Source organism: Elephantulus edwardii, unplaced genomic scaffold (genome assembly GCF_000299155.1).
Source record: "Elephantulus edwardii isolate Elephantulus edwardi_28Jun2011 unplaced genomic scaffold, EleEdw1.0 scaffold00108, whole genome shotgun sequence".
Taxonomy (NCBI): Eukaryota; Metazoa; Chordata; class Mammalia; order Macroscelidea; family Macroscelididae; genus Elephantulus; species Elephantulus edwardii.
Window position 1 is genome coordinate 4,896,108 of NW_006399858.1, and position 9,595 is coordinate 4,905,702.

Sequence of the window (9,595 nt, forward strand, 5' to 3'; positions counted from 1 at the left end):
CAGGAACATTGATTGCATTCAAGTTGTGCAACTGTTGGCATCCTTTCCGGAATTGATCCTCCCCCACTGACATAAACTCGCTGCCCCTTCAGCTTCTTATCTGAGCCTATCTAAGCTTCATGTTGTCACTTTAATCTAGTCTGGACAGCTCTATAAAAGAGCTCGATATGCCCGGCACACATTCTTTACTAAAAAGGCAATGTGCTGCTGCTAAGCAAACATCTGAGGGCTTGAGCGTCAAGTATGTCAGAGACAAGGAGGACAGCGTGGGAGGGGATGGGGTTCAGTATGTCGGAGATGAGGAGGATGGCACGGGGGAGGACGGAGATCAGGGCTGCTGTTCACTTGTTCCCTGTAGTCGTGCTGGACTTGACGGCACCAACAGTTCACGCTGGGGAATAATTCAAGGCAGTTCAGGGATGTGTAAAGCCTTCAAAGTGAGCTCTTGTGAGACAAAATCAGCCTGGTTTCAGGTTTGGTTTGAAGAAGGGCCTGGCCTGTTCCCATATTCAAGAGTCCTAAGTGTATTATTTTTTATAACTTATTAAGGTGTAAATCACCTAACACATAATTAACCATTTTAAAATTAATAATTTAGTGCCACGTAGAATTTTTGCAACTTTGCAACTATTATTACCGCTATGTAGTTGCTAAACATCACTGTGGAGAAAAACCTCATAGCCACTGAGCAATGTCCCCTGGCCCCTCCGTCCCTGGTCCCTGGCCCCCACCACGCTTCATTCTGCATATTTTCTAGAAATGGAGCCATGTGAGCTGTGACTTTTGTGTCTGGCTTCTTTACCCTAGGGTATGTTTTAAAAGCTCACACATTTTGCAGCGTATTTAATAATTCATGCATTTCTGTGGCTGAATAATATCCCATTGTTGAGATGTATTACGTTTGTTAATCCATTCCTCTGATAACGGATGTTTTGGCCGTTTCTATCTTTTGGCTGTTGCGAACAGTGTGAATATGTTGTGGAGTAGGAACGTGTGTACACCTGTCCTTCTTTGTCATCTGTTTGTCTATTCTATGGGTATATACTTAGGAATATATATATATATATTTAGGAGTAGAATTTCACATTCATATGGTGACCCTGGGTCCTGGGTTCTTTGGGTGAAGAAAACTGTTAACCTTGTCTGCTAACCACAGGGCCGGATGCTCCAGTGTGTTCATGTTGTTGTTAGGTGCTATTGAGTCACTTGTGGCCCACAGGTGCACTGGAAGAAAGCCCTGGCCATTTCCCCCAGACTCCCCTCTGAAGCATAGTCCGCTCTGCATGTGGGGTCTCCATGAGTCAGGACTGACCAGATAGCTGGCTAGGTTCTCCATTTTTAAATGGTATTTCCATCTGGAGGAATTGAGAGATACTTTCTGAGTGACTGTATAGTGCAGGAAGACAGCAATAACTGAAAATGCTAACAGCATTGTTTGGGAGACAGAAAATTGTAGATATTTTTTATTTCTTTAGAATTTTAGATAGAGAATGTTCAAACATTAATGATCATCATTTTCACTGTTTTAAGTGTGTGTGTGTGTGTGTGTGTGTGTGTCCCATTAGGGACATATTTGGAAAAGTGAAGGATCAGCAAAAAGAGGAAGGATGAGATGGGATGGCATAAGGACTGCAGCAATGGGCTCAAGTGTATCAAAGCTGAGGAAGATGGCACAGACTAGTACAGAGTTCAGATGTAGTGTTCAAAGGGTTACTCTAAGTCGTACTTGACTCAACAACTATACCTATATATGCACACCCTCCATACACCACCCTAAAGATAGTGTTCTGGTGGCTTAGTGGTAAGGAATTGTGCTACCAAACCAAAGGCATGGAGTTCAAATCTACCAGTTGCCCCACACAAAGATGAGCAGTCTCTTTCTATGTGATTTACTGCCTCTGAAAACACACTGGCGGACTGGCCATGAGTTGGTTCTGAGTCAGGTTCGCTGTTTCTGGGAGGAGATTGCCTATCTTTACGTCTAGCTACATATCTATATCTCTCTATCTCTGTCTATATATCTATCTATGTCCGTAATGAAAACACTTGTCATCTCAACATTCCTTACATGTACAACTCAGTGGCATCAATCATGTCCATCATGTTATGAAATCATCAGCAGCTTCTAAAGTTTCCTATCCCCCTGTGGTGGGGCATGAGGCACCAAGGACCCCTGGCATCCCTGGGAAACCACTGTGCAGCCATCCACCCACAGTCATTTATTTCTGCTGAAGCTGAGCGTGCAATCATCGCTTCGTGCACCAACACATCGCCATGCAGTCAGAATTTCGGGGCAGTGTTTTCACTGAGCGAGATTACTGAAGAATTGTGTTCCAGTCAACTTGCTTTCTGTTCAATTGCACTTCGCCGACTCTGCAGAAAGCCCGGAGCTCACAGTCAGCTTTGGCCAGCTGCATGGAGTTGAGAGGTGCATTTTTTTAAGGGGAGTAGGATCAGAGAGGCAAAAGGAAGGGGTATTTGTCAAACTCATGAAGCTGGAAGGAATCTTAGAATGTCATCTAGAATCATCTCTCCATATACTCCAAGAGCCAACATCTCCCAGCATTGCACTGGATCAGTGTGAGGAAAATGATCTCTGATGTAAATCAGCACACACTGTTCCCAGATCACTGCCTCAAGGATTTGGGTGGAGGTTTGCAGAACTGGGAAGAAAAATCATTTGGCAAACACAAACCTTTACATTGACTCTGTATATCTTAATGTCCCTGTGACAGACCCTGAGGGAACTGAGTCCATGTCCCCAGGCTGGCCTCCGGCGTCTTGGCTCTCTCAGTGAGAAGCCCTTCCTTGCATGATTAACATGATGAATGAACTGTAACCAAGTGTACTGCTCAGAAGGAACTCAAGGAGAAAATAATCGGCATCCTTTCTAAACTCTAAGGAGAATAATTGGTAAAATGACCCAGTGTACTCACCTAGAATAAAACCAAAAGCATGCACTGTTCTTCAGACAGCCCAAGATCCTCTCCAGGTAGAAACATTTCAAGTATTTTTAATATGCCGTACACATGTTTTGGATGTTTGTTACTGAACTGGAGACTGGGGTGGGATAGTTAACACTCCTGATGGCTAACTGAAAGGTAAGAGGTTCAAGACCATCCAAAGGTGACTTGAAAGAAAGACCTGGCAATATGCTTCCCCAAAATGAGCCACTGAAAACCTTACTGGCTTAGTTGCCTGGTGTGTCTATAACAGGGATGTCACAAGAGCATGGCTTTAAGAGACAGAAATGGATTCTCTCGCACTTTAGGAAGCCAAAAATCCAAGCTCATGATGGTGGCTCCAGGGGAAGGTGTTCTTTCTCTGTTGATTTTGGAGGAAAGTTTTTGTTTCCTTCAGCAACTGTACACTCAACAGAGCCTCCCCGTGCAGGGGACTGAGGCAAGAAGGATGCACTCCACTCCTGGCGATTCGTTCCTTGATGGTGCTGAGGTCCACCCATTCCTGCTCACCTCTCTCCTTTTATTTCTCTTAACCCAAAAGGTGACAAAGATCACATTTCAAGGAACTCCCCTCATACTGGATCTAAGGGCAGTGATTGGATGAAGGGTGTTACTCTCTTTACAACTGCATGTTTTATTATCTCATAGGGAATCATAACAAAACTTCCACCTTACATCATTGTTGTTGTTATGTGTCATTGAGTCGCCTGTGACTCATAGAAAACTTATGTACAATAGCCCTGAAACTGCTTAATCCTGTGCCAATCTCTTTGTCTCTGATATACCCCTCCTCATTACCACAGTCACTAAATCAATCCATCTTATCGAGGGTCTTCCTCTCTTGAGCTGTACCTCCACCCTCCCAAGCATGAAGTCCCTCTCCAAGAACTAATCCAGCCTTGTAACACACCCAAAGTATGTCAGACAAAGCCTCAGAATCCTTGTCTACAAGGAGCAGCCTGGTTTCACCCTCCCTAGGATGAACCTGTTTGTCCTAGCAGTCCATGTCATTCAGTACTCTTCCCCAGCATCACAGTTCAAAGGCATCAATTCCCTTTCTATCATATCTAGTCATTGTTCAGCTTTCTGACACAAAGCAAGTAATTGCGAAGACTATGGCCTGAGTCAGGCACTGCTTAGTTTCCAGACTGATATCATTGCTCTTCAGTACTCCAGAGACGTCCCTGGCAGCAGACTCCCAGTGCAATTAGTCTTGTGATTTCCTGGCTTCAGGTACCAAGAGTGATGATTACATCATTACACCCGTGCATACTGGGGACACACAATTCAGTCCAAGACACTTAGGAAATACAGTTGTGCTTCGACACGTATAGGATTGTTGTGACTAGGAACTGACTCAAAAGCAACTAGTGAGTCCTTGAATTACTGAATTCAAGTACAGGCCTCAAGAATTGAGTGCAGTCCTATCACTTGCTGATGTGATTGCTGGTTCTGGAAAACACCTCTCCTGGTGTTTCTTTAGTGCTCTGCTGCTAAAATGTGTTACCATTTCACAAAAGAAAAAAAAAACGGAGACCCAGAAGTCCAGGGGTTTGTCTAGGGTTACCATTGAACCAAAAAGGGGACCCTAACCTATTTCTTAGACATACTCTATTTTTAGTATTTATTTCCTTTAAAAAAAATTTTTAAAGCTGTGAGTCAAGTAGTTGAAATATTCCCATGATAAAGAGTGCTGAGTGGAATGCAGGCAGAATCTGAGCAATCAGAATGAGATCTCAAAACCTGCACCCGAGGAGTGAGCAGAAAAGCAGGTAACAAGTCCCACCTTGCCTTGTGCCCTAGGATGCAGCCACTCCCCTCAGCAGACGCTGCAGCCTCTAAAGACTAGAGGCGAGGCCTTCACTCAGTGTGTTGGGGCCTCTTTACCTGTTACGTCCACACCTTCTGAGGCCTTCACTCAGTGTGCTGGGGCCTCTAGCTGTTACGTCCACAGGCCTTCACTCAGTGTGCTGGGGGCTCTTTACCTGTTACGTCCACACCTTCTGAGGTCTTCACTCAGTGTGCTGGGGGCTCTTTACCTGTCATGTCCACACCTTCTGAGGCCTTCACTCAGTGTGCTGGGGGCTCTTTACCTGTTACGTCCACACCTTCTGCCAGCTTCACTTTGGATCCACACAATCTTAGGTAGAGGAGTCCAGCATGGAGCAATGGTATTGATCCATGCGATCTTTGATAGAGGAGTACTGCGCGGGGAGATGGTATTGATTCTTGCACTTTTAAGCAGAGGAGTCCTACATGGGGTGACGGTTAATGCACTGTGCTGCTGACTAAAAATTTGCAGGTTCTAATTCACCCACAAGCACCTTGACATATAGTCCTAATGATGTACTTTTGAAAAATCAGCCACTGCAGGACATAAAATCAATATCCAAAAATCAGTGGGGTTCATCTCCAGTAACAAGGAGAACTCAGAGAAGGAAACAAAAAATACAACACCATTTACAACAGCCAACCACAAATTGAGATACTTGGGAGTGAACCTAACTAGAGACACAAAAGACCTATACACAGAAAACTAGAGATCATTTCTGCAAGACACAATAAAAAAACCTAAAGAAATGGGAAAATGTGCCCTGTTCATGGATAGGAAGACTCAATATTGTGAAAATGACAATCCTACCAAAAGCAATCTACATGTTCCACACAATCCCACTACAGATACCAAATTAATTTTTCAAGATCAAAAGGGAATTGTCAAGTGTATTTGGAGAGAAAAGAGACCCCAATAAGCAAAGCATTTCTAAGAAACAGAAATGAAGTGGGAGGCATAGCTCTCCCTGACCTCAAAACCTACTACACAGCAATAGTGACCAAAACAGCATGGTACTGGTACAGGCACATAGACCAATGGAACAGAATTGAGAACCTAGAAATGGACTCTGCTATTTATGGTCAACTGATATTTGACAAGGAAATAAAACCCATCAAATGGGGAAATGACAATCTCTTCAACAAATAGTGCTGACAAAACCGGAAGGAAGCGTAAACAGAATCCACACCTCACACATACAGAAAAAGAAACTCAAGGTGAACCTGAGACATGAGAGTAAGCCGAAAACCATAACGTTTATCAGAGACAAACCAGGGTCAAGTTTAGATGGCCTAGTCTATGGTATAAACAGACTGCCAAATACAGCCAGAAATGCTCAACCTAGAGAGGATTAAATTGATAAATGGGATCGTCTAAAGATTTGATCCTGTGGGCATACAAAACTTTCTCCAACAGAGTGAAAAGAAAACATACAGACTGGGGAAAAAACATTTGGCAATACCATTTCTGAGAAGGGTCTCATATCAAAAGTTTACAGAATCCTACAGGACCTGCACAAGGAAAAGACTGATAACACAATTACAAAATAAGCAAAACACATGGAAAGAATTTTCACAGAGGAAGATATTAGGGTGGCCTGAAGACACATGAAGAAATGCTCAAAATCACTGGCAATAAGAAAGACACAAGTCAAAACGAAAATCAATTCCTATCTCATTCCAGTAGCAGGGACAAAATTTAACAGGACAGCAAGCAATAAATGTCAGAGAGAATGATGTCGAGATAGCAACTCTTACACATTGTTGGTGGGGTTATAAAATGATACAAATCACTCTGGAAGGTGGTTTGACATTTCCTCAAAAAGCTGAACATAGAAATTCTATATGACCCAGCTAGCTATTCCACTGCTTGGAATATACCCAGAGAAAATGAGAACTGAGGCACAAACGGAGACTTGTACACCAATGTTCATAGCAACAGTGTTATTCACCATTGTAAGAACATGGAAACAGCCCAAATGTCCAGCCACAATGGAATGGATTGAGAAATTCACACAATGGAATATTATGCAGTACACAGGAGCAATGATTTTGTAAATTATTACCTAGCTTGGGAGGGACTGGAGAGCATTTCGCTGAGTGAACTAATTCAGTCCCATAAGGCAAATATTGTATAAAACCACTATTGTAGAATGAGTATGAGGATCCAAGGAGGAGGGGTGAGACCAGAGGGGTGAGGATGGGCGGGAGTGGGGTGTAGTGGGAGGTAGGGTGGGGGTAGGTCACATAGGGTCACAAAATTTGATAGGAGGAGGGAGAGGTAGATGAATGAAATGGGAAAGATAGAGTGTGAAAAACAAGGCATATGAACTTTGTAAACAAGCCAGTATAATAATCATAATTTTTTAAAACCGGACTTGAAATCCCATGAAGCACAATTCTCCAATACACATGGAGTAGCCACGATCTGAAGTGAACTCAACAGCCATCAGCTATTTTTTTTTTATGCATGTATATTGTGTTTATTATATAGAACTTTATTTACATTCTATGTCATTTGCCTAAATGCTTTCTTTTTTAATTTCCATTCATTCATTGTTGCATTTTTCTCTCTACCCACCACTTCCCCACAGCTAGCTCTTCTCTTTGACAAGTAAAAGAACAATTCCTTCATTGGTATACAAATATACAAACACAAACACACCTACCCCCATACAGTCCACTATGCAATCTTCATTCTGGACTCTTGTTATAACCATAATAACCAATAATATATCACTTTTAAACTGTTCTCTCCCTCATCTGTTTCAATGCAGTATATATAATTTATCCCATTTTTCTCAGTTTCCCCCCAACCCCAATGTCAGTCCCGTTCTACAACAGTGGCACGATGCAGTATTTGTCCTTTTGTGACTGAGATACTTCACTCAGCATAATGTCCTCCAGAGTCACCCATTTTGAATAACATTGCATGAGTTCCTTTTTTCTCAATGCAGCATAGTATTCCATTGTGTGAATATACCACAGCTTCTCTATCCATTCGTTTGCTGATGGGCACTTAGGTTGTTTCCAACTCTTTGCTATTATGAACAAAGCCACAATAAACATGGATGTGCATATATCTGCATCGGTGGCAATTATGGTTTCTTTAGGGTATATTCCCAGTAGAGGAATTTCTGGGTCAACTTTTTGAGACAGTGCCATAGAGCCTTCCACGATGGTTGTACTGTTTTACATTCCCATCAACAGTGAATAAGGGTTCCAGTTTCTCCACAACCTCGCCAGCATTTGTTGCTTGCCATTCTGTTAAATTTTGCTATTCTTACTGGGGTGAGATGATATCTCATAGTTATTTTTATTTACATCTCTTTTAGAGCTAGGGATTTTGAACATTTCTTCATATGTTTTTTTGCCATCTGAATGTCTTCTTTGGTGAAGTGTCTGTTCATATCCTGTGCCCATGTTTCAACTGGGTTATTTAATTTTATTTTGTTGTGGTGCTGGAGTATTTTCTAAATTCTAGATATAAGCACCTTGTCTGACATGTCATTACCAAATATTTTTTCCAAATCTGTGGTTTCCCTTTTTACTCTGTTGGAGAAATTGTTGGATGCGCATAGGAATTGGATTCTTAGAAGGTCCCATTCATCTATTTTTATCTTCTCCTGGTTGTAGACTTTCCAGGATGCTTGGAAGACTGTTTATGCTGTGGATTAAGACTTCTAGAATTCTTCCCAGCTTTTCTTTAATGAACTTTATAGTCGTTGGTTTTAGTCCTAGGTCCATACTCCACTTTGAATTGTTTTTTGTGTGTGGAGTAAGGTGTGGATCTTGCTTGAGTTTTCTGCAAATAGTTTTCCAATTTTGCCAGCACGATTTGTTAAGAAGGCTGTCATTTCCCCACTTAACTGATTTCATCTCCTTTTCAAAAATAAGTTGACCCTAGGTAGATGGGCTCATTTCTGCCTTCTCAATTCTATTCCATTGATCTATGTGTCTGTCATTGTACCAGTACCACACTGTATTGACCACCACGGCAGTGTAAATTAAAAACCAACACACATATGTCATATTCCAAAAGTTAAAGTACAAACACATAAATGATGTAGTGTATTAGGGAAATGGTCTCTGTCAACCACCCATTTTCCCAATTGAATTGACAGTTCTCTTTTTTAAACTCCTTTTTTTCTCCCCCCAAAAAGTTGCACTTTCAGAAATTACTTTCTAATTATACCACAAGAACACTACTTTTCTCCTGCAAGGTCGTCTTCATCTATAAAGAAGTCTTCTAGCAAGGTGTTGACATGCAACCTCCAGCACAATTTTTTTCATGTTTTATGTGTTTCCTAATGTGTCATAACCATTGAAGTAAAAATCCTAAATTGTATTGTGAAACACTGTCTGAATTATTCAGATTTAACAGAACTGCAAATAGATTTTGACAATGTATATTCTTCAAGACAGTATATCTATTTTTTTTAATAAGGGAACCAAAACCTTCAAAGATAGATCTCTGAAATTATTTTCCAATTTCACTTTCTTCTATTCCTTTTCTTTGGCAAAATCACTTAGTTAAAAAGAGGAAGTTTAAATGGTGCAACCACTGTGGAAGGCGGTATGGCGCTTTCTCAAAAAGTTACAAACAGAGATGCCATTTGACCCAGCAATCCCACTACTGGGAATATACCCCAAAGAGACCATAACTGACATCCAAGCATATATATATGCACACCCAGGTTTATTGCGGCTTTGTTCACAATAGCAAGGAGTTGGAAACAACCTAAGTGCCCATCAACAAATGAGTGGATAGAGAAGCTGTGGTATATTCACACAATGGAATA